This window comes from Helicoverpa zea, chromosome 10 (assembly GCF_022581195.2).
Source record: "Helicoverpa zea isolate HzStark_Cry1AcR chromosome 10, ilHelZeax1.1, whole genome shotgun sequence".
Classification (NCBI taxonomy): Eukaryota; Metazoa; Arthropoda; class Insecta; order Lepidoptera; family Noctuidae; genus Helicoverpa; species Helicoverpa zea.
In genome coordinates, this window is record NC_061461.1 from 11,375,833 (window position 1) to 11,401,192 (window position 25,360).

A 25,360-nucleotide genomic window follows, 5' to 3' on the forward strand; every position below is an offset into this window, starting at 1 on the left:
CTACAAATACATACTTGAATAACTGTTACTTTCGTGCAGGAGGTCAGTCGGTTCAATCCGGTTGTTGACCGGAGTGCCACTTGCTTAACCAATTTTAACTATGTAAATAAGCAAATACATTTAATTAGCTAAGGACAGGTTCAGTTGAAAACAACTATCTTTCTAAAACCCGATGTGTTTCGTAAGAACTAAATACAAATTTAAATTTTATTCGCCTTGAAGTGTGGCCGGATGGAAACGCGACATTTTATTACGTTATATTTCCAAAAATATTCGTAGTTAAATATTTTATTGCTGTTTGTGTCATTTTGAAATAATACTGGAATAACAGGCTCCATGTATCGATTCAATTAAACACCCGCAATCATTTTTGGACTCAATATTCTAGTTCCATAGTACATACCTACCTCTATATACATCTTATAAAAATCCAAGCAACAGACAAATTGTAACCTATGAAATTCAATTCCTAGTGCTTAGTCTACACTACATCCTATTTTTCCTTCAAACAAAAACAAATTTTCTAATCCAACAAAAAAGATTTCAAAATGGCGAATCTTCAATTTCGCGCCATTGGACGCATATAACAAGATGGGTGAAACAGAACGGATCGGTCACCCCTTGTGGCGTTAAATTTAAAACAATGGCAGTGAGAGTTGCAGAATTTCACTGACACTTGCACCGATCATGGTTTCATTACTGAGAATTGTTTGTTTATGTTTTTAAGTAGGGTTATTTTCGCTTTCAGTAGGCCCAACTTCAATAGCCATTCATCTTGCATTGCTAATGTTATATGAGACATCCTGGTTATAGGAATGCATACCTCACAAGAAACATGTAGTCAAACAATCATCCCATTACTTGAAGACGATGATAAGTCTTAATTTATCCATGGAAGCAATTCAATTTTTTTTTAATAAGAGGGAGCTTTCATGAATGTCAGTTTGGCACTCAGTTGATTATTGCCAAAACTAACTCTTGATTTCAGATTTCGAAATATTCTCTATAATTTGTGTCTTGCGTTAGTTCATCTACACCTACTAAAAACGAAAACGATTATTTACATCGATGATTCATTAAATGTATCCAAACATGAATAATTTGCACGTCAAAGAAAGAGAGAGTGCTCAGTGTTAACAAGCCAACATTTGCAGCCCGTTATATCAATATCCTTTCGTAATCAGTAAAAGTAAAAAACATCCAATGCAAATCCGACAAATTCATATGATTTTTGCAAACATACCAAGTTCTATTTGCATATCAAGTAAACCAGTTCCATTGATATTACCCTTATGTACTTTATCTTAGGGTTCATTTAATTTATTGTTTTCATTTTCATCGTCAAATATAACTTTGTCATCGCATACGCCTTTTGACATATTTTGTACAACGATTGGTTGCGCAATAACATTACGTCTTTTTATCGTCAATTATAAAGGAAATAAAACTTTCTTGAGTCGTTCAGAATCGTCGTAAACAATCGAACACCTGTTTTAATTATAAGTGTTTATTTTCTGTTTTTTTCTTATGGAGTAAATAATATAATGTACTATCATCTTAAGCAGGAAGATAGGCTGCAACTTAATTAACTTGATTAAATTAGAAAATGATAATAGTCCAAGTTTTAATTTTATAACTCGAGTTTCAAACGCAGGTTTACATACTGATAATTAAGTCCTAAATAGAATTCCAAACAAGCCCATTCCAAGGGTACCTTCGTTTGGTATATAAGGGTTAATAGACAGAAATAAATCAACACTAAAACGAGGCGTTCTACTTATCCCTAAACTTACTAACCGTGAAGATATCAAAGAACAAGTGATTAACTACCAACGTTCATTTGTCACGGCAGGTGATAGTTTCAACGCGTCAGAACAATAGGACATTACTACAATGTTTAGAAGAAACTCACCACAAGTAGGCTAAATAAACAAAAAGGTTTGATACACATTTTACAGTGGAAAACTTTGAACAGAAATGTGGAAACAGATACAGAGAAAATTGGAGTCAATGTTTTTCCAATTCTGGTTACTGCTGTGAAGTTATTGCTTGGGATTTAGGACTTAAACTATCTCATAGCACTTACGTTTTATGTCTTCCTAACATGCGACTCTTGTAACTTTTTTATTTGAGTTACATGACCCTTGATTATTCAAATAGTACTCTATGTGAAAATGAAACCATATACCTATACAACCTTGTGGTATTCTCACGTTTTTATATCCGACATAGTTGCTGTTCAGGTACCTTTAATATTGATAACGATTGTAAATGGCACTGCAGTTTCCATAAATCCATCCATAATTTGGTACTTGATTTCTCTGTAGTAAATAAAATACATTTGATATCAAACAGCCTACTACTTATGCATGTTAATAGCAATAAGGAAATGCACGTTTGCAACAATTCCAAGCCTACATAACTGTAAATAGGTTTTATTTATCGTGATATAATTTTCTCATTACCAGTCATAATTCATCGGGCGATGCGTGCTTACCTTCAAGCAAAACTGTATCGTTTTAATCATTAATTATAATTATTTTGGCATGAGTATCCATTTCACGAATTATAACGGATTCGTAAGTTTCAATTACATTGCAGTCTGTAAATCTCATTCATCGTGTGAAAGTATGTGTAAAAGTTGTTTTATATACTTCCTAAACCGGTTGTTTCTCTCTTTCTTTCAAGGATAAGTTTATATCGTCATCTCCGTCACACAGTGCAATGTCGTAGTACCGTTGCAAGTAGTGTTGCGAATCGAGTATGTATCGAGTAATTTAATCGGTTGTTATGATCGATTACAAGCTTATAACTTGCTGTATCAATGAAAACGTGTCACGAATACATTAATGTGGTTGTCACGAGTTGATCTGGGTAACTGCAGGTGCATTTGTCAAGGAAATATGTGCTATGATCAGAACTTTAATTGAAGAAGCGTACACAAATCTTTTCATGAAGAGCATTCTAGCATTTGCAAACATTATTCCAAAACTAGACGCGAAATCGCAATACCAACATTCTTACATGCGTCTGCGATGCAAATCAATATTAAGACCAAAGTAGATTCTCATTTTCACAGCCAATGGTAATCGTTAAACCAGTGAAGCGATTCCTAACATCCGATTATTCAATTCGATTGGGAAGTCGATTCCATCACTACAGTTCATAACATGAAACATGTTTTTGCGGTATTATCATGATTACTGTAACACTTCGTCGGTATTCAGCGTTAGCATATATTTCTAATAGGATTGCGGTTTTTTTGAGGTCACGCCGTCACCAGATGTTACGAAACTTTGTGTCTATCGTTGAATATTACGTTGTTTGTTTTCTATAATAGGCCTTTCTATGAGCTACTAAACTGCGGTATGACCCGCTTCCCAAGGGAAAAACTTCTAGCACACAAATAACATGAAGACCTCCTTCTTCTTGAGATTTGCGTGTTCAGCTTTATTATCGGTATTGATTATTGATTATTATTCATATCTTTGCCAGTCTTAATTTCTACTTCTGTTACTACACTACTATATTCTACTTCTAATTCTGTCTTTCTTTTATTTGCTTTTTCAAATTTATGATTTCTGTTAACTTTATGAGTCTGAACTTCGTATTTTATGAGAGAGATGAATGAACTCTGCAAGCCTCGTTATGCAATAATCTGCGTGTTTTTTGTTCAACATTTCTTCGTTCAAGTCGTGATGCGATTTTAGAATGCGCTTAAAAACAACCGCATATATCAGACGTGACCATCATATCATTATGTGTTATTATCCTTTTGTTTTCCCATTTCTTTCATATCTTCAAAGTTTTTCTTCTTTGAAAAAATGTTTTCTACCAAATATATTATAGGATTTATTTTTTCTTTTACTATTAAATCAGCAGGATCTTTAACACTACTTTTATATTTTAAGCTATAGTTATGTTAATAATGTTTATGATCTGCAATAAAATATTAATAGCCGTCTTAAACGCTCGTCTTAATCACGACTAGGTTGCTTAAGTTTATCGCTTTGTAAATCATTAACGTCTGATATTATGATGTCTTAATCAGTCTTAATCCTTATAATATTTCACAATTCTCAAGTACACATCAAAATACCTACTGTTTACAACTTAACTGAGAAAAAGGTTCATCTCATTTTTGTAGTCACATGCCTTCGTCTATTAAGGAACCCTTGCTATCTTTAATTCTGAAATTAATGACTTTGACAATGATAAAGCAAATCGAAATTGTATATCCAAAGAGATGGCCAGCAAATCATCTCGAGATGACCGACTCTTTGGTCAATCTATGTAACCTAACGGAAACACTGGTATACCACAAAGTCTGATAAGGGCTAATAGTCATAAAACCTAACCTGATTTGTCACCAAGAGGATGTAATTATGCAAGAACGGCAGTGAACGTTCAGCTTAATAAGAAACCAATAGAAGCCGACCTTAGACTAATTTAAATGGCGTAGACTAGCCATAAAGGTTTACACCTCGATAGCTTGAGTAATTTGTCAATAAATTCTAGTATTACTGCATTTTAGACTGGCAAGGTCTTAGATACATTCGTTTGTGGTTATTATGAAATAGTTGTATTAAAATGTTAATTCTGTATTGCGATCCCTAGCTTAAACTTGGCGAAATCCAATTTGAGAGTAGTTAAGTATTGACAAATTTTGTTTCATCAGGTTGTATCGTGAAAGGAATTTGATTCATAACGTCCAATTGAGAGTTCATTATATTCATTGGCAATTTGCTACAGTCAATCAGTCAAATATTCACAGTATTGTTAAAAGCTATATCTTCTGTTTCATTGCTATCAATACTTACAACAAGACCGTTCCCTTTAACCATATTACAAATCCCCATATTAGGCTATCTATCAAACATAGAATCATCTAGAATCTTTGAACCATACGGGTTTCACGTCTGCGATTTCTTACATCATTCGCACATTCGCTTGCACCAGTCATACAGACCTTGGCGTACGTTTCCTATACAAGTTGACCGCCTGGCGCCGTCTTTGTACCTACTCGGCTAGTACTTGAGACGGTACTAATTGCCGGCCTTTAGCTAAAGCTGGGTTATGTAAACCTGGGTCCGTATTACCGATTTGTTGATTGTGATATTAAATGTGTTGTCTGTATCCTGATTTATTTGTCTAGTTCTTGCCTATGGCATAATTAGGGCTCACTTGTACCTTGCAAATTGGTATAGGTATTAATAGGTATTTTATCTAATTATATCCTGCGATATAACCTCAAAACATAACTCAAATTAATTTATGGTCATGACTGCAAACTTTTTTCCCGCGCTCTCGGAAACGCCCATGCTTCACCATGCAGCATAAAAAATAATTGTGTATTATTAAATAAGTCAAATAAGACAATGATGCATATAATCACATCTTCCCTGAGAAAGATACCGGCAAAATAACCTTTTAATGATGCACTGCATTTCCTATGTGTACGCCAGTGCCCCTCCGCGCTTCGTTCGCGAAAGACGTGCCGCCATCTTGAAAAAATTGAAACGTCATTGACATTGTGTTCGTTCGAAAAAGTTCCAAAACAAAAAGGTTTTTGTTCAGAAGTTTTGAGTTCTTGTGTTTTGTGAAATGTTGCTATCGAGTTTTTAAGGATTTTTTTAACGCATTGCTTTGCGGGTAAGTTTATCTAAGTTTCTCGTTAAACTAACTGTGTAACTTAATGGTAAACAAAGCTATGTTTATTCGTGGTTTATGAACTTGCGATGATAAGTGAGAGTTCGTTAAAAAGTGGGTAGACCAATGTTTACCATCAAATATTGACAGTTTCAATGATAATGCTAATAAAAAGTCCTGGGAATAGAGAAACTTCATTTATTAGGTACCTATCACAATGTTTAGATTGATAAGCAATCACAGTTCTTCTTTTGAATGATCTCGTTATTCGATATTAAGTCCAACAGCAATAAGTAGGTGTGTCAGAAGAAAGTATCTAATGCAAAAAAAGTAGTAGCAAATCCAGCGTTTGTCACACGGCAGCAGTCCAAAGTTTCATCAGTTTTTGCCAGATCTCAAACCCTCACTCTCAAAGACATACTCTTAACCACTGAGTCACCACAATATTACGTACTACTGTGAATTATGACTAATTGACAGAATTAAAAAATCGTACGTATTAAGTAAAGTCGCAGTAGGTACAGTCAGTCAAAGAAGTATTGTCCTATGTACCAGTTTTGTTTTTTGTTACATCCATAATCACTAAGGTTCACTTTTCTGAGTGTATCGGAAATTAGACCTTGTAGTCTAATGACCTTCAAATAATTCTCTGTAGGACAGTATATAGGTATATTGAGAATCATCTGGAAGATTTGACAACAGTTTTGGGTACCGTGTGCTTAGATAACAAACCTATATTGCCAAAACAAGTCTCCATCATAACATCGCTTGTAAACAATAGCGATTATATTTTGCAATGAATGAATGATGTTTTTATTATTGTAACTACACCTACTTCTTGTTTATAGTAGTGTAGTTTTAAAAATAACGATATTGGTCTGCTCCCTTCTGGTATGGGTATGGCTAACCTTAATGACAAAAGTGCCAAATCAATGTGGGCACATCAAATCAATCAATTCCCTGCTTACATTAATACAGTCGTATATATCCCCATAATCTACGATTTGATCGGGATCACCACAAATAATATAACCATCATCATCATATCACAGCTGCTTTCTCGCGGTTTGTTCTGCGTCCCAGGGAAACTACTACACCTACCTGGATAAAATATAGCCGAGTCCATGTTGCTAGGCCACATCACCCGAGGATAGCATAACTTCTCTACTGTGCAAGAATTTCCCGAATCGGTTCAACGGTTTCGGAGTACTTTAGGTTATCGACAACACAATTGTAGTTCTACTAATTTCACCTGTGAACGCATTTAATTAAATTTTCCACAATAACGAGCCTGTCAGAACCGTCTGACATCTGAAGGTCTAAAAACTGTAGCATCAACTATCGCTAGCATCAATGATGCAACCGTTTCAGACAGTGCACATGACGAAAACGCAACGATTTCCATACGAGTGCTGTTGTAAGATCCAATAGTAGCTTCTATTGTCTTAAGGATCGTGGGGGTAACAATGAGGGCTTCGTTTTGTGGAAAAAATTGCTGTCAAGTTGGTATGGATGGGAAGGTTGATGATAACAAATAATTTTTGGATTATAGAGTTGGGCCCTGGTAAACGGCTCCGCTACCAAAAGCCAGCAACAGATTACCATGCAATATGGGTTTTGAGTATTGCTCTTCAAATATATTGCATAATTTTTTTATTGAGCTTATGACCATAAAGCTGAAATTCCATCCCATGTGCAATTATCACCTAAAGCCACAGAAAGGAGACTAAGCAGCAACCCTAGTTATGCTGAATCTGACCAATCGTATTTTTATTATAATTAAGAATATTTGATTTTTGCAAATCCAACTACATTCCATTACCGTAATACCAGAAAGGATTGTACACATTACAAAGAAAACACGAAGATACAAGATTACTCTTAACATTCGTGTTCACAAACAATTAATTGGTCTCGCAACACACAGCACAGACCAAACACTACCGCATTTCATATCAAACACTTAGAAATCTGCTCACCCCAGATAAGAAAAGAGCGTAACGTTCAATATTGATGCTGAAGTAATATTAATTGTGTTAGATAATTATCTAAACTGAGATTTCGATTTATTTACTCGTATGAAATAAGGTAAGCATACAAAGGTGTTTCATATGGTAAAACATCTTCTGATTGTGACTAAAGCCTACAAAGGTTTGTGTAATTACTAGGTACACTAATTCTTTTTTTGATGTAGTATATAGAAATGTTACTAAATAAACGAAGGATAATAAAAAGGATAACAACAGACCAATATTGAAGATGATGATTAAACTGAATAGAAAGATGAACCTTAACAAGATCGAAAGATTAATTATGCTGTAGGTAATAATCTTATTAGATAACAAAAACTTATCAGAAGAATCAAATTAATATCCAACAGAACTGGTAGTAGCATATTCCGATTATGTGAGGAAACTCATGCATTTCCTCACACCATTACGTCTGCCCTCATAATATTTGCAAATAATATGCTGTTTTCTTTGTTAATATGCATTTTATTATCTAACACTTCCTTAGGATCTATACCGCTTTTCTAGTTTATTATAACTTCAAAATTTACATTATTATGTCATCCTACTAAAGTTGCGACAGCATTGATTCTGAATACTATTGAGTTCTCGTATTTTGTCTCATGTTGGTCTTTATGTATTTTAATATAAACTCATACAGTTCTGGCTGTGAATTGATTACATAGATCAGAGCTAGAAACAATTCACTAACTTATGATTTTGATGATTCTGTACATTAGATGCAGTCACTGCCGTTTTCTAATTTCTTATCCGTGAAAACGATAAAAACAAACAAACACCTTACACCACTAATTTAAATTCATCTAATAAAGTATTCAACCGTCTAACTAACATAAGCAACAGATGAACATAATAAGGCATAATACACACTCAATGTAACTGATTCCTGATTGAGTCTGTCGTTCTAAGAAGTACATAAATACGCATGAGAAATGGCGCTTTGATGAGCTCCAAGTAATCAATGCAATAGTGTGTCTGTATCACCGTGTGTTAGGTGGAGAATACACGCTTGAATAGTATGGTGCACATAGAACAACTGTGTATGAAACAAACAAACAAAAACACAATTTACGAGAAGAGGTTGCGGGTACAAAACAGTTTAAGATTATACTCAGTCACTTCGTAACTTCAAAAATAAATAGAGTCTTCTAAAGCTTATTTAATGAAAAACAGGTTCGGGTGGAAGGCAAAATTATCTAAAAATATCTTAGGTAAGTCCTAAACTCGATCAACTCAATAATGCGGTAGTCTGCTTCGAAGAGCAGAAACTTAAACATCGCTGGTTGTTAAACAGGATTTTACACATACACAAGAGAATATAATTTTCATCCCACCATCTCGAAAAGAGTAGTTTTACCCTTTGATATCTGAGCGCAAAAGCCGTTTTTATCCTCTAGAGCGGCAAAGTGATTTGAATTTAGAACATCGTGTACAATACTCCATTTGTGACAATCTTGATAAGACTCTTCAAACAAATACATATTAAACAAATAAAATACTGCTTAAAATAATTATTCAATTAATTAAGTAAATTTTATTATTGTTTTTACATAGATTTTTAACCTCGTTTCATTTTTAAACTGACTTTTCAAATGAATGAACTTTAATAGGTACTACTTTTTAATTTGATAGTGTAGTTTGATAATATTTTGTTTTTTTGCATTCCTCGATGAGGTGGGATGAAAAGTTACGTGTTGCACTCGAGTGCAAAGATTTTTCACCTTGCGCTCTTTTGATTCCCTCGCTATCGCTCAGGATTCTAATTATTGAAAATAATCCTTCGCTTGCTCAGTCATCAAAATTGAGCCCGCGGTTAAAAAGCAACTATTGTGTCCCTGATCCAATCTTAAAAATTGTATACATTGGTTAAGTACCTACCCATTGTAAATTATTCCTGGAAGCCACAGATAACTTTCACATGGTCAAAGACCATCAAGATACTGATGAAGATGAATGACAGTTATATCATAATATTCATAATCATAACGACATAAGAAACTTTTGACTACAAAAAAGGCAATAAAGCCATTACAACGAAGTATTGACAGTAAAATGACACAATTATTTCGATCAACAAAATAACGGCAATTATTGTTATGAATACGTAAATATGAATAGAATGGAAAGTTAACGATATCAATCAAAGACAAATCATCTAATTACGATTAGGTATTTATTATACAAATATTACGAAACTCTGATTCATACATTAAAACATTGATGGTAGAGATGGGGACTACAAAAAGAGAGGCAGTGGAAGAATGTGGGAGTTCAAAAACATGAAAACTCCATCGTGGAAAAACACTTTAGACATAAACCAACTAACTGTGGAAGAAACAATATTATTGTAACCAAAGAAGAATTTAGATAGCTACTTTAGGTGTAGGAGTCTCAGGTACCTTAAATCACTATATAGTATAAAACAAAGTCGCTTTTTCTGTCCCTATGTCCCTTTGTACCCTTAAATCTTCAAAACTACGAAACGGATTTTGATGCGGTTTTTTTTTTCAATAGATAGAGTGATTAAAGAGGAAGGTTTATATATATAATAACATGCATTAAATAGTGGGGAAATACTGTTACCCCGTGCGAAGCCGGAGCGGGTCGCTAGTTAACATATAAAGCCAATTTCATTAATTCAAGAAGACCACACAAACACAACTTACCCTTTAATACAGGAACCAAGCCAAAGATACCTGATACTCCAACAGTAGATACAAGAACAGGTCCTAATTAAATTTCATCTCCTATGTATGCCGTCGGTAATCTCAAGCCATGTGGGTCACTTGTGGTTCACAACGGTATTCTAACCAGTTCTAATGATTGTCCTAATGTACGGCCATTGATGTTGCAAGCTGTGGTTTCTATGGTCTATTTTTGAGTATGTGTAGTTTAAGTTAACTAGTAATATGGGAGTATGTATTTCTAAGTTTATTTTGATGCCACTGAATTGAGTTAACAGAAAAAAAAAACAAATAAACTACAAAATGAGATTGCATACAATGTCTCATCAATACATGTTTTTATTGTCATACAACTACGCAGTAGATACCTAATTCAGATTACCCGATGTTTCTCCTTTAAATCTTCACAAAAATTCCATCTCAAACAAAGTCTTTAACACACCCAACATTTTAATACATATTTACCTTCCATAATACACGAACTGAATCCAGTCTATCCTAAGCCTAACCACAGAGCTATGTAGGCCACGCGTATCGTTCACAAACGGTACTATTCTAACCATTAGATTATCCTAATGCACGGTCATTGCTATTGCATTCAGTTTTAATGGCTGACATTCCAAATCTGTACGTAAGATGATATTGCAGAATTGTTTGGCTTTTGTAAGATCTGTAGGATCCAGTTATTAGGGGTCATTGGTTAAATGTGTAAACGGTTAGTTAACTTGCAGTTGTTAGATTGGATGACTGGTGTTTGGAGAAAAATGAGATTACTAGAGCAAGTTTTAACTGTAGTATTTTAACTAAGTCATTGAATATAATACCTTAGTCTCATTCACAATTTCTCATGAGATTTAAGTTTTAGTTTCAGTGCTTATCCAAATCTAAAAAGTCCCTGTCGGCATCTAAATATTCAAAAACAGTAGTCCTCAACTTGCTTATTACTAGACCAATTCTTGTCTAGTCTCCAAAACGATCACATCCAAGAATATAATTCCAGAACATTACCCACCCTTCAATTTCACGGCACAACCAGCTTGACAACCAAACAGTTAGCTAAAGCAAAGCAAAGCAAAGCAAAGCATGGCGACGCGTGCGCACTTTACCGTGATTGCACGTTATGGTGTCTTAGATAATTGCAGAATAGCGGCAGCTACTAGAAAGCAGTGTGGCACTATTACCTCTTTTTTATATATTCTTAAGACTAACATTGTTGTCCGTGTCTAAACTTTTCTTGCTGGAATTAACGATGCTGACGTGACCGTTAATCTTTTGAATGCAAAAGATGGTAATGACGTCAAAACTAAAAAAAAATAAGGCAAAATGAGGTCTACGTATGGATGGTAAAAAATAAGGCTTATGAAAGTACAACGGTGTAAGGAGAACTGCTTATACTTTAATGGTTTGACGTCAGTTTAGAGTAGTTACTTGCGCAAAAGCTGTAAACAAAGTTGTTGCATCTGCTTATTATTGTCCTTCAGTTTCTTCATTCAGGTCAAAGTAGAAACTGATAATCCTTAAGAAATTGCTTTTTTATAACTTTAAAGTTCTATTGTGGAATTGTTTCTATTCGTTCATTTCATTACAGAAAGAATGAATATGAATAGGTACCCATCATAGAAATAAAAAATAACGCATCTACGGTCAAGATCAAAGCAAACTACACATAACACAATAAGTTATATCACATTACACCACATGCAATTCAAAGTCATGTACCATAGAATTACACAGACAAAGCCGACAATACAATAGTTCAGATTTATCTACGCCTTTGTAAAACCATCCACTGAAGACATAGTAGGAGTAATGAATTGTCATTATTTCTGAACTGATTTTATGTGGAAGATAACAAATATAGTCGTTGACACTGCTCATTATTACGTCGAAGCTAGATTCGAGATAGTTAACACACGTGATGTTTTGTATAATGAAGGGAAATGACAAGAAAAACGTGGGACTGACGATAAAAGTAATAAGAATATCTGTAGAAGCCATCATATTGATGTGTAGAAATAATGAACAAAGGTGCATAATTTTATGACCAATGAAGTAATTTTGAATCATAAAGAACTATCAGTTAATAAGCAATATAGGTACACCATTTGATACACTCAGACAAAACCAAAACACATGTTTTACTAGGCAAATTAATCAATCAAGACTTAAAATGTCAAACCCTAACCAAGTTATGTATTAAACACTTTAAACAAAAAACCAATAAACCCAGAATACAAGCAAAAACAATACCACACAAGGCTAAGGTTACTACTAATACTTATAAAGGATGTTATGCACACATCGCATCCGATAGCCTTAGCCCACGGTACAACTATGACCACTAATTCGTGCACATTTGTTATAAGGGCTTATACCGGCGGATTTGCGGTCGAAATCGCCAGTTGATTTGGCTGTAACTACAAGTATGAGTTTGATTGCTGCCTGTAGTTCATGGGCTTGAAGATGGTTATTATTTGTACCTGTTTTGTGTAGGTCATCATTATCTTTAGTTGAGTTATTATGTAAATTGGGAGTTGGTCGTCTCTTATTTGGTTTGACAATTTTGAAAGCATTTTCTGGATACGGAGTAAATGACCTTGTTAGAATAGAAACTAAAACTTAATTGTTCAAGCAAAAGCAGTTCACAAATTAACCAAATTCCATAGAGATCGTAAATAAGCGAAACCACAAATAATCCTTAGCATAGCTAAAGTGACAATGGCTGATCTCAGAACTCAGACAATACTAACTTGATGGATAAGAAATCTTAATGAACTGTAAAGGAATGTTAATTAATATGAATGAGCTAATGAACAAAAAGCCGGTGTAGGCGAGCTGCTAATCAAATTCATTGTCTGGAAAGAATCACAATTGTAATATGTAGGGGAGAAGAGAGTTTATAGTTTATACCTTATCCTATAATGATACATGTAGTCTGGAGAAGGGACTCTTTTTTAAGAAACGTGTAGGTTATGGTTTGAGTCATTAGTCATATCTATTTTGTAGACTGTTTGTTACAAAACGAATAACAGATAAAATTTTCTTTGAAGATGATAGATCAGTAAAGAGAAGGTGATAAAAGAAACTATGATGATAAGAAATATAAATAATAAAGACAATTTATTTTATTTTTAAATCAGATTAACCTAAATCCAGTACAAATAACTAAACATAATTTATTAATTATTTAAATTCTGAAGAACATGACTTAAATAGGAAGAACATGGGGTTTTCTAATAGGTAAGACGCGCAATATCTATCATAGTTAAGATAGATACAGACAAGAGATATGATCTGACATTATCACTCACGTCAAATCTAATCAGATGTGAAGAATTAATGATAACAGAATCTTTCTTCACAGGTACTTGTAGATATTGATTTTGTAATATTCTATGTATGGGAAAGTTATTGAGAGTTACGCAATCGTAGCAGGATATAAGAATATTCTGATAGGCAGCATCACGGGTACTAAGCACGGACAGTTTTTTCTTGGTGTTAGCCGATGCTCTGCCAGAGATCGTTTACCTAACACTACCAAGCCTCTTTTGCGTAGAAAGGTATTTAACCTGTAAGACGACGACAGATAGAAGAGTATGAAAGGAGAAAACATGCGGTTCCGAACCCAAATAAAATTTGGATATAGACAGGAGGATGATGATGATGACAATGATGGTGGTGTATTTAATTTGTAATCCCCCATACCTCTATCTATTGATCCCTTGAAGTCCCCAGAGTTCTGTCTAAAGCAACATTTCGATGACCAGGGTTAGCTTTATACTCAGAAGAATATTCATAACCTAAACTATATAGGGTAGTATTAAAATCTGAAAGCTGATTCAAAGGATGAGCCTTCGTACACCCACTAAAGGTCCAACACGCCTATTCTTATCAAATAGGTACCGCACAAATTACTCCTGGCTTGACTTTTTCACTGCAACAAACCACATGTTTACCTAATGAGTTACCTTGAAGATGTCACAGGACTACTCAGTGATTGTGTTCGTGGGAACTGTTCGTAAAGAGCCGCTAAACGTCGATTTAACACTAAGATTGTGGTCACAGCAGCGTGGGATATGTGTGGTGTGGTTTATGTCATGAGATTTAAGCGTGTTCTTTATCAATTTCTGGTGTTTATTTTTCTTCCCTAACGAAATATCAAACGTTTTCTGAGAATTTGCTTGTTTATATACCTCGCAGTGTTATTTCTTATTTTTTTATTTCGCCATTCGTTTTACTTCTATTTGCTTTCGTTACGGTGATTGTTATTGTCGTCTTTTGTCAATTTACGTCATTAGTGTTGTAATTAGTTAGTTCGTATTTTATTTTAATGGTATGGAATCTTTTCGTGCCTCTAAATATGTCCTTAAGTCCTTCAAAATTGAGATCAAATTGGCCTAATTTTCTGTTCCTCTATATTCTAAATCACAAATTGCGACCTGCTGTCTAAACTATCTCTCACCTCCACTTAAAAACTATTAAATTACCATAAATGAATAGCTAACAATCTGACAATGCAAATTACACTGTCTGGCCAATTTAATGGACCAGAACGCTCGTCATTCGGTCAGCTATCATTTAACATCCTTGGCAGTCTTTACGGGTAGCAGTAGGCTAAATACCTCTACGGGTAGACAGAAGCCAGTAAATCTGACACCAGTCTTACCAAGGGGTTGTATAGGTAACTGAGGCAGTCGCTCCTTGTAAAGCACTGATACTCAGCTGCTAACGGTTAGAGTGGAAGCCGAACCCAACATAGTTGGGAAAAGGCTCGGAAGATGATGATCGCTCGTCACTTGGTATGTACACTTGCGTGCATCTGCAGGAGTTTCTAATCTTATCTGTGAGCATTCAGACGCGTTAAGGCGTGTCATAGCGTCACACATTAGTTTTTATCTCGTAAAGTATGAGGTTGATGTACAGGATCTGTCTGCAGATACGATGAAAGGAGTCTGTGTTCTTTTGTTTTTTTTTTGCAGTTTTTAAAGGGTATGACTGTATGAAGGTCAATTGACTGTTAATGCTTATCTATGGTACGATTATTTTATTATCTTTCGTTCCTTTAAAGAAGTGTTTATAATATCTAAAACATTAATGGCCTTACTACAAAAACTTTAACCACTGTTTTACACTTGTCTAAAAAAAATGTGGCTCCGAAATGAACCATATGTCAACGTCATAATTTGACATTTTTTTAGACAAGTCTTAAACTGACGTTAAAAAGTTTTTGTGGTAAGACGGTAAACGTCCATTAATACATAGATATACGTACTTACGCCTGTTTTGTTTTTAATGCTATGCCTAACATACTTGGTAAGATTAAAAATTATCAGGATTCGTCAGCTAAATCTTTATTTATTGACACGATACATTGAAGATCCCACTCAAACCTAATAAGGCTTAATGTTCAAACGTAGGTGAAACATTACAAAATAAAGTCAATTAACTCTATTCACGACCAGCTAGAAATGATTTATTATTTCTATATTTACATTAATTTTAAAAATTAAAAATAAACTTCTATATACAACTTAAAACTAATACATAGCATCAAAAAATTGCTCCTCATCGCTGTCACCGGGTAATGTACCCAGAAGGCTGGCAGCATTGCCACGTTGGATGGCAATGCTCAACCTCTGTGCGAAATAAAAGCCAGCCTTTGGGTCACGGGAAGTGTCAACAAGGCGCTTAGAAATTTCCTTCGCAAGCGCGTGAGCACTCGGACCCCACGGCCCGAGAGTTTCGACCCCAAACGGCTCAAACATGTAATTCCCGATAAGGCTACTATATTTGCGCCGTTTGAGGTCCTCTGCTTGTGAAGCGGCGGAGCCGACACAACACGCAGTTCTAGGAAGATGGGATGGCGCAAGAGTGTCGACGCAGGTCGCGTCCCACACTAAAGTCCTACCCATCTTCCACGGAAATAGCGACATGCCGTCTGGTCTCTTGCCATCGTCGCGTGCCAAACCATTTGGTTCAAGTACGGCTGGCACGCCGACGGCAACAAGAGCCCGACGGATCACGTCGTTGATATTCGCATGTCGTGGTATGCGGCCCGCACTCCGACTGCACGACAGGCCGTGGTGACCGAGGCTGTTGACAGCTTCCCCGCAGTGGCAGCGGTGAGGAGTGCAGCACGAAGCACCCAGACGCAGGCAGACAGCGAGTCTGAAAGTGGTGTCGTCAAACATGGTGCCTATGTTTGCCGACGGAAATGCGTGAAGCCAAAGACCTGACTCCCATTCACCCACAGCCAGTAGGCGTGCTCGCTCCGCAGAAGTAATTGACGTATCAATGAGATTTTTCCGTATTACTCTGCAGAGCGGCTCATCCCACTGTCTCTGGGAGGATGGGTTGGCGGGTAGATCGGTATTCGGGCATGTGACTTTCCAGGCATTAATAGCCTCCGCCAGGCATGGCACCTCAAAATTGATCAGTGTAATAGGTAGGATTTTCCTGATCAATTTGTCAGTACCATGGACGCTAGAAATTAGTCATGTAAATGTCAGAACATTACACAAAATATATTTTGAGATGTATTCTGCAAGGTTCTTATAAATTAGGATGACTTGCAAACTAAAAACCCACCATTAGCATCATTAAAATATATTATGAGTGCATTTTTTTATCCACATATTATTTCGAACATCGCTATCCAAAATTGCCTCCGTATTCTCATGAAAACCCATTTCTTCTGTGAAAAAAAGCTAGTTTTACAATATAAGTCATACAGCTCGGTACAGTGCTCGTCAAATAACGCTGTAACTCCTAAGTTAACTCCTAAGTAACTTCACGACAGTCAAAATGTACGAACGAAACACTACTGGGCACACTTCAAACTACTAACTTGACACTGGCAAAGTTATTTAAAGGAAAGAACAACAGCCACTATTTTACTCCCTGGCAACAAACGCATTCTAAATTCAAAACGATTCAAATGTCGTGATTCTAAATTAGTTGAGCTTCTACAAAAAACAAATGACTGCGCGTTTGAAATGAACAGTTCAAGTTTACGACCAGACGAAATTGTAGTTCGTAAATTGTAAGGAGATGGATTTGACACGGATTAAAAAAATGAGGCATAAGAATCAGACTTTTGTAACTAAGAAAATGTCAAAGGTAGTCTTAATTTTGCGTAAATTAGAATTTGATGATCCTTTATTACTTACACCGGTGTTACACACAAGCTTTGAGTAACTTATTTGTTTAAAAGCTTTCACAAATACTTTCTTAAACTTAATATTTTAATAATGCATTATTCCTAACCAAAATTAAGAAATAAATCAGAAGATCTAAAAATAATTAACTACTAATAAAAGCATAAGCCCAATCAAAATATTGCTTCATAAAAACCAAAATAGCTTCATGTTGCCCCAACCTTAATATAATTTATTGCCATAATTATACAACTATATTCAGATCCAAAATTATCTTTATGCTCGAACAAATCGTTGGTTCAATCAATTAAGATATGGACTACCATTTGTTTTAAATCTATTAACGGATCCGTCTACTGAGTTAAACTTTCCAATTTAAATTAACCTCTGCTTAATTTAAACGCATCTCACTGTGTTTATTTAGGTAAAAGTGACCAGGGTTTGTTTATAGAGAGTAAGTTTAAGGATTCAGTTTATAAATAAATAGAATCATTATCCATTAAACAAGGAATTCAAAAGTTAACTGGTGAAACAACTAAACAGTAGAAGTTGCCTAACCTATGTCATAATTTCAAAATTGTCTACTAGAGAGTATTAGCAAAACAATTATCAAGAAATATGAAGCTATCAATGAAATTGTACGACACAAGGCCTATGATAATTAAACTATTATTGATCCACAAGAAGACTTAATTTGTACACTGAAATATCTCTTAGATATTATAACATTACTTAAAGTTCTCTCACACATTAATCATATTAAAACAACTAAATAGATAGCTTTAATTGAACACGCTCGTGATAAAACTTGTGAAGAATAACAGATGTTTGACAAACAAACAGCTATGGACATCAATTAAGACAACTTGCATGTAAAAGTGCATTATGCTACTGATAGGAAAGAAGATAAGCTAAACGTCTGGTTTGTTGTTAGGGTGTTGAGGCTAAAACAGTAACTTAGTAATGGAAGAATTTCGTTTAACAATACAATGTTTGTTGTTGAAGAAAATATAGAATCTGTAATCAGTAACTTCAAAAGTAAATTAGATATTACCACACAATTGTAATACCCTGGGCCCATAAACCAAATTAAAGATCAAAATACTAACAACAATTTGGATTTAGATAATGCTAAACACAATCCTCAGAATAATACTACAAAAGAACATCGTAAACCAACAGCGATTATTATGAATGAAAATGAAGAATGAAACAAAACTACACAAATTGCATAAAGTTCCGGAGTAAAAGACTTCATGTGAAAGAGAACAGATGTTGTACAAATAAACAATGGAGCCAATTAGGAGGATGCTGACATCAATGGAAAGCAGGAAGTGTTAATGGAAATATAAGGGACGATAGTTGATGCGTCCTTGCTAATACTCGTAACTTTAACAATGTGGAAACATTATTTTATTACAGTTACAATAGTTATTAAAGCCAGCAAAGGAATGAGCAGACAATGTATCCCCGGGGATATTACGGCTATATCTATTTTTCTGCGATTCATTATATATGTATTACACATATTCTTGTGCTATATAAGCGTAAAGCTTCATCAAAAGTCGATCAATCTATAGGAAAGCGTGATTGAAAACTTCACATCAAACTTTCACATTGAAAATATTAGTAGGATGAAGTAGATTATAATGATACGCTAATTGCAAAAGTCATTTAATTATTTCTTCATATATACGATTTCATGAGTGGCCATGAAAATAATGTATCAATTTTCGTAAACGATTTTTTAAATTATTTTGCAAAGTTGCACATTGTAATTGGAATCCGGTTCAGAATGCGAAATGTCATATTTATATTCGAAAATTTTCCATGAAGGTTTGGATACTTGCGTACCCTACTTGCCATTGCTATATACATTGCACAAATATGCATATCGAATCATTCCTGTAGGTCCTCTGATAGTGTGTTGTTCTGTCCTGAATTTAAATTCATTTGTTTTATAAATTACCTTTTTTCAATATTTTCTTCATCAGCGGTAACGTACCAAATTCATTTCAGTAATCTCTTAATGACCTTAAAACCTTTTTTTGTGTTTTATCTCCACTCATTCGTCGGGTGTATAAATAAATGGTGCACACAAGAAGGGTGATCGGAAACCTATAAAATTAACATTTATTACCCGTTGAGAATTTGTTCCAGAATCTTCACACTTTATAGTTTACTTGATCTGCTTTATGGGTCAGTCTGCTTTTGGCTGTAAAGCTTAATGCGGTATTCAGATTTTTAGTCGATATTCAGATTTTGTGATGGCAGAAATTGGTTAAATGGATCGCCAATTAAGGAAGAAGTTAAGAGAATAAATTAGTTTGATGTTTGATAATTAATTTAATAATTAAATTGAGCTGTAATTATTTAGGTTTAGTTTTCCAACGTTCATGTACCTACACATTTACTCACAAGAAAATTAAAGTTTTTTTCCACAACTGAAGAATTTAAGCAAACGTTTATGTACACATACACACTTACTCACAAGAAAATTAAAGATTTTTTCCACAAAATTGCAAACTAAAGAATTTAAGCATTTATACAAACAAATCCCCAAGACACACATAATCAACGTCATTGAAACGAAAACAATCTTAAATGCTTCGTTCGATACAATCTCTGCGCCTGCGCCGCAGTAGCCCGCCGTTTGTAGGCGAAGGACTATTCACCTGTCACCGTTACGCACAACTGACCTTTAGACTGCTTATATTCAATAATACGTGGTTCTGATGCCACTAAGATAAGTTTATGTATTTACCTTGTTTGGGAAATGGAGCTCAGAATATACTATGGAAGGGTCTTTTGAAAAAGGTTAAATAAACAGACAATTTGTAACTAGTGGTTGCACGGACGTTCTAACGGCAGAATTCATCATCGTATCTGTTATTAACTTTATAGGGCTTATGTCAACATTCTATCGATAGTAAGTAAACCAACAGATAGATAGTTTTTTAAATCTCACCACTACCATATAAAGTCTTATCGAAAATCCCAAAATAACACGTTTTGCAAGACAATTACCAAAATAACGATGCTTCTTTGTTGACTGAATTCATTATTGGATTTAAGAGCATGGTAATTTGGATGATCCCATTAAAATCGATGGTTAAAGGTATGTTGAAAGCAAAGCTGATAATTTTGTCCTGATATGTCAAGGTTGAGAAACTTTCGCAAAGGTTTCGATTAATCAAGATAAGCCCATGCTGAACCCTTTGACAAAAGTACTCGATGAGTCAAACACTCAAGGTTGTAAATCGAATAAGTTTTATATTCATTCTTTGTACGCTCAAAAACAAAGTACACGCAGCATTTACTTAAATGTTAATAAAATTCAGTCGTTAATTTTAAATAGCAGTGTTGTCTTTATTTTCTGTTTGAAGGAATGAATAGAAAGGCAATCAAAGCGTTAATATCTGAACATTGAAGGTAAACGAAGATGCGGTACTTAGTTTAAATAAAAGGCGAGATTTCATTCGATCAAAAATATCCTTATTCACTCCGCTTTATTGAGCATGACCTACACAAACAGCCACAATATAAACTCCCGCGCACCCTAAATGCGAGTCAGTGAAGCGTAACACAAGGAGGGTCATACAAATATCTCGGGTACAGTTAAAAGCTTTTTGGGAGTGGGTCGAAGTGACAATGACTTGGACAAAATCTTTATCGTCAATTTCGTGGCCAGTTTCACCTCCTTGGGCAGTAATAAGTAATTTTAAAATTGGGATCAATAAGGTAGATTCGGTGACTCCAAAAACGACTGGAGAACTAGCTTCCTAAATTAGATTTTTCTTTTACTAGGCGAAGAACAAATCAAGACAAAAAGATAGCTTATTATCAGACAAGCGCGAACTGGGATCCCATTGATTACTTAAAGATAGCAATCAAGTACTTTATTCTAAGCCTATTGTGCCATCAAAAAACTTCTGGTCTTTCTTATACGTGGAAGGGTCAGTACATTTTTTCCCTCCAAACTCATGACCTTTTTTACTCACTCCCTACAAATCCTCCTCCTTGCGTCGTATTCCTCAATGCTGAGGGTCGTGAAGTCCTTTTAGGATTAACTTCTCTCTGACGGTGTCCCGCCATCTATGCCTGTTCTTCGCATCATGCAGAGCGCTGTGTAGTTGGGTGTCTAGAGCGGAGCGAACCTGATCTGACCACCTTGTTGGGCTGCGGCCCCTAGGTCGTTTGCCATCAACCTTCCCGGTGACTATTAGCTGTTCAAGGTTGTGGCCCTCCTTTCTGGCTATGTGTCCGAAAAACTCCAGTATCCTGCGCATACAAATGGTCGACAGTCTCGTCTTGATGTTGAGCTCACGCAGGATTGAAACATTTGTGCGAAAAGCATTCCACGGAATTTGCAACATCTTCCTCCAGCACCACATCTCGAATGCATCAATACGGGCTCGGTCTGCCTTTTTCAAGGTCCATGTCTCAGCGGCGTAGCTGAAGATGGAGAATACCAACGAGGTGACTAATTTGGTTTTGGTTTTTTTTGATATGTTACGATCTCTCCATACGCCTTGCAGCTGAGACATTGCATTTTTGGCCATGCCTATGCGTCTTCTGATTTCACTCTCACATTGTCCAGTGTTGCTGATGCTTGCGCCGAGATAGATGAAATCCTCAACAATTTCAAGACCAAGGGCACCAGTGAGTCTTATTTTTTTACTACGATCCACTACCATGACCTTGGTTTTACTATGATTGATCTTCAGGCCTAACTCTAGACTGATGCGTTCCATTCTGCCCAGGATTCCTACCATTTCCGCCTCACTCGCGGCCAGAAGTGTGGTGTCATCTGCGTATCGGAGGTTAGTGATCTTAGTGCCACCAATGGTGATACCTCCTTCCCAATTTTCGCAAGCTCTTCTTATTATGTATTCTCCATAGGCATTGAACAAAATTGGTGATAGAATACAGCCTTGCCTGACTCCTTTTCCAAACTTGAATGGCTCCGATGTGGCTCTGTCGATTCTTACGACGCCTTCGTTACTCAGATATAGAGATTTGATGAGAGCCACTAGATGTTCAGGTACTCCCAGCTCTCTCAGCACTTTCCACAAAGTTGACCATACGACACAGTCGAAAGCTTTGCTGTAGTCAATAAAGCACAGAATGAGTGGTGTGTTGAACTCATAAGCCTTTTCAATTAGCTGACGTATATTCAGTATCTGCTCACGAGTGCCCTTGCCCTTAACGAAACCTGCCTGTTCCTGTGGGATCTGCCAATCCAAAAAGTGGCGAATTCTGGTGTTGATTATGTGAAGCAGAACCTTGCTAGCGTGAGATATAAGCGCCAGCGTCCTATAATTGTCACATTTTGCCGTCGACCCCTTCTTGTGAAGTGGCAGAATCACAGATTTCGTCCAATCGCTGGGCCACTCTCCAGTACGCCAGATGTTATCGCAGATGTTGTGCAGAGCGTCAATTCCAGCTGTACCCATTGCCTTTAGTATTTCAGCCGTCAGTAGATCTGGTCCAGGGGCCTTCCTGTCTTTAAGGGCGGCAAGTGCAGCTAACACTTCTGATCGCATTATTGAAGGTTCTAGGTCCAAATTGTTCCATGAACTATTGGATTCGATCTGGGCCGGAATCTGCTCGTTACTGGGATTGCTGTATAGTTGTACACAGTACTCTCTCCAACGGTTCGTGACTGCGTCGAGATCTTGAAGCGGTACGCCATTTTCGTCTTCGATCACCCATGATTTTGCTTTGAATTGATTAGTGAGCAGCTTTACCTTCTTGAAGAGATCGGAGCTTTGCACCTTTAACGCATGACCCTCTATTTCTTGACAAATCTGGGAGATGAAGTTATTTTTATCACGACGGCATTGCATTTGGATTGTCTTACTGAGCTGTGCGTATTTGTCACGATCTTCTTGACTTGTGAGACCACAGGTTTTTAAGGCCTTCCTGTCTTCTATCGTTTCCCAGGTAACAGTTGTGAGCCAAGTGTGTCTTGGGCCTGCTGAAGGTACGCGATTCCTGGTAATCCTCTCAATTGACTTCCAGATGTGGCTCTTCAGTGCTTCCCACTGTTCCTCTACACTTAAATCAGACGGTGGCGGCAGGTCTGTCATCGACATGTTGAGATTTTCTCGGAAAGATTGAACTTCATTTGGTGCAAGGGTTTTTGGTCTTAAGGGTTCTCTCCTTCTGGCAGCTTTAAAGCGTAAGGAAAAGTTTGCTACCAACAGGCAATGGTCAGACCCACAATCGGCACCAGGATAAGTCTTCACATTGGTCACTGAGGACTTCCAACGGTTGCTGATGAGTACATAGTCTATTTGGTTTCGATAGCGGTCACCAGGAGATATCCACGTGTATAGGCGTCTAGGGTGGTGTTGAAAATACGTGTTCAAGATGGTTAATTTTCTGCCAATGCAGAATTCTAGCAGCTTTGTTCCACGGTCATTCCTGACTCCGAGGCCGAATTTGCCGACAGTGTTTCTGATATGGGAGTCATCCAGCGTGCTACCTATTTTCGCATTCCAATCACCGATAATCATTGTTATTTCACGGTTAGGTATCTTAGTGAGGGTATTTTCTAGTTCAGCGTAAAAACGATCAATTTCGTCATCGCTAGCTTTGGAAGTTGGTGCGTATACCACAACAATGTTCAAGGTACATGGGTTAGTGTTCAGCTTTAATGATAGTAGTCTGTCGGAGATTGGGTTATATCCTAAGACGTGACCATTCAGGTGGCGTGGTATCCAGATGGCAACGCCATTGTGGCTTGAACCTTCAGCTCCGGAGAAATATAAGGTATTACCCTTAGGTGTCAATTGGTGTCCTCTACCTTTCATGTGTGTCTCTGTTAATCCCACTAGGGTGAGTCTGTGTGCTTCTATTTCTTTTTCGAGAATTTCCATTTTGCCTGGCGCTATCATGCCACGAACGTTCCAGGTTGCAATCCGTTGTTGTTTTCGGATTGAAATTTTCTTGAGTGCACCAGTAGCATCACTGCTTGCTAGGACCTGGTGAGTCATCCTGGCAGAGTCTTCGGTAGCCAATTTCACACCGCTTGGCCCGGTAACCAAACGGCGCCGGGTGTTAAGCGGATCGTCCAACAAAGTCGCTCTTGATAGGTCAGCTGAATCCATGAGGGTCTTTTTCTTGGGCTAATACTTCATGGTGGGCGCCCGGGTCCTTCCATGGCAGTGCTTTTAAAGGTGATTTAATACCTTACGGTTACTGAGACCGCTCCTGTGAGGAGTTGTCGGGTTATTTGCCGCCGCCCGATGCTCGGCGTTGAACTTTTACGGCTGGGTCGTTCTCCTCCAGGACCAACCCTCCTCCTTTTCCATCCGGGCTTGGGACCGGCAACGGCGGAGTTCCCTACAAATATCCTTATAAAAAACCCTGGACATTCCAACTGGTGCACTGAAGCATGACCCGAGGAGTGGCTTCTCAACATTTCTTACGAGCGAGGCAGCGGAGCGTGACTTACACACGACCGGGTCTCCCACGAGACGCAGGACATCCGTGAATTAATTAGCTCCAAATGGGTGGTCCAGTTTTGAGAGGATAGTCATGAAATTGGTTATGATATTGGACCATCAGAATATTGACGGGTTATTTATTAGTCTGTTGTAATTTTGATTCTCGGAATTATATTATAAGGGTGTCTAAATTCCTTGGAACCTCAGAATTAACTGCATTATATTCCCAGATATGAATTTTGTCAATACTTTTGCAGAGCAATATTTGTGGAGATGAAATAAAACACGAAACACGATTTAAAATTCTTAGAAGAAGATCATCACAATGACGACAAAGACGATAGCAATAAAACTACTGTTACAAAAACAGATAACTTAATACTAGA

At 36.5% G+C, this 25,360-nt stretch overlaps 1 protein-coding gene across 3 annotated transcripts in view; it reads left to right on the forward strand.

Annotated features, from left to right (window-relative positions):
• Nucleotides 1–25,360, forward strand: part of LOC124633610 — a 108,276-nt gene that overhangs the window by 21,482 nt on the left and 61,434 nt on the right. Inside the window, exon 1 of one of the 3 annotated variants that reach the window (XM_047168887.1) lies at nucleotides 5,508–5,652. The exons of the other annotated variants lie outside the window; for them this stretch is intronic. The gene's annotated coding sequence lies outside the window, so the exon portion shown is untranslated. Of the gene's footprint in view, nucleotides 1–5,507; nucleotides 5,653–25,360 lie in introns of those variants that run through there. 3 annotated transcript variants of the gene reach the window in all.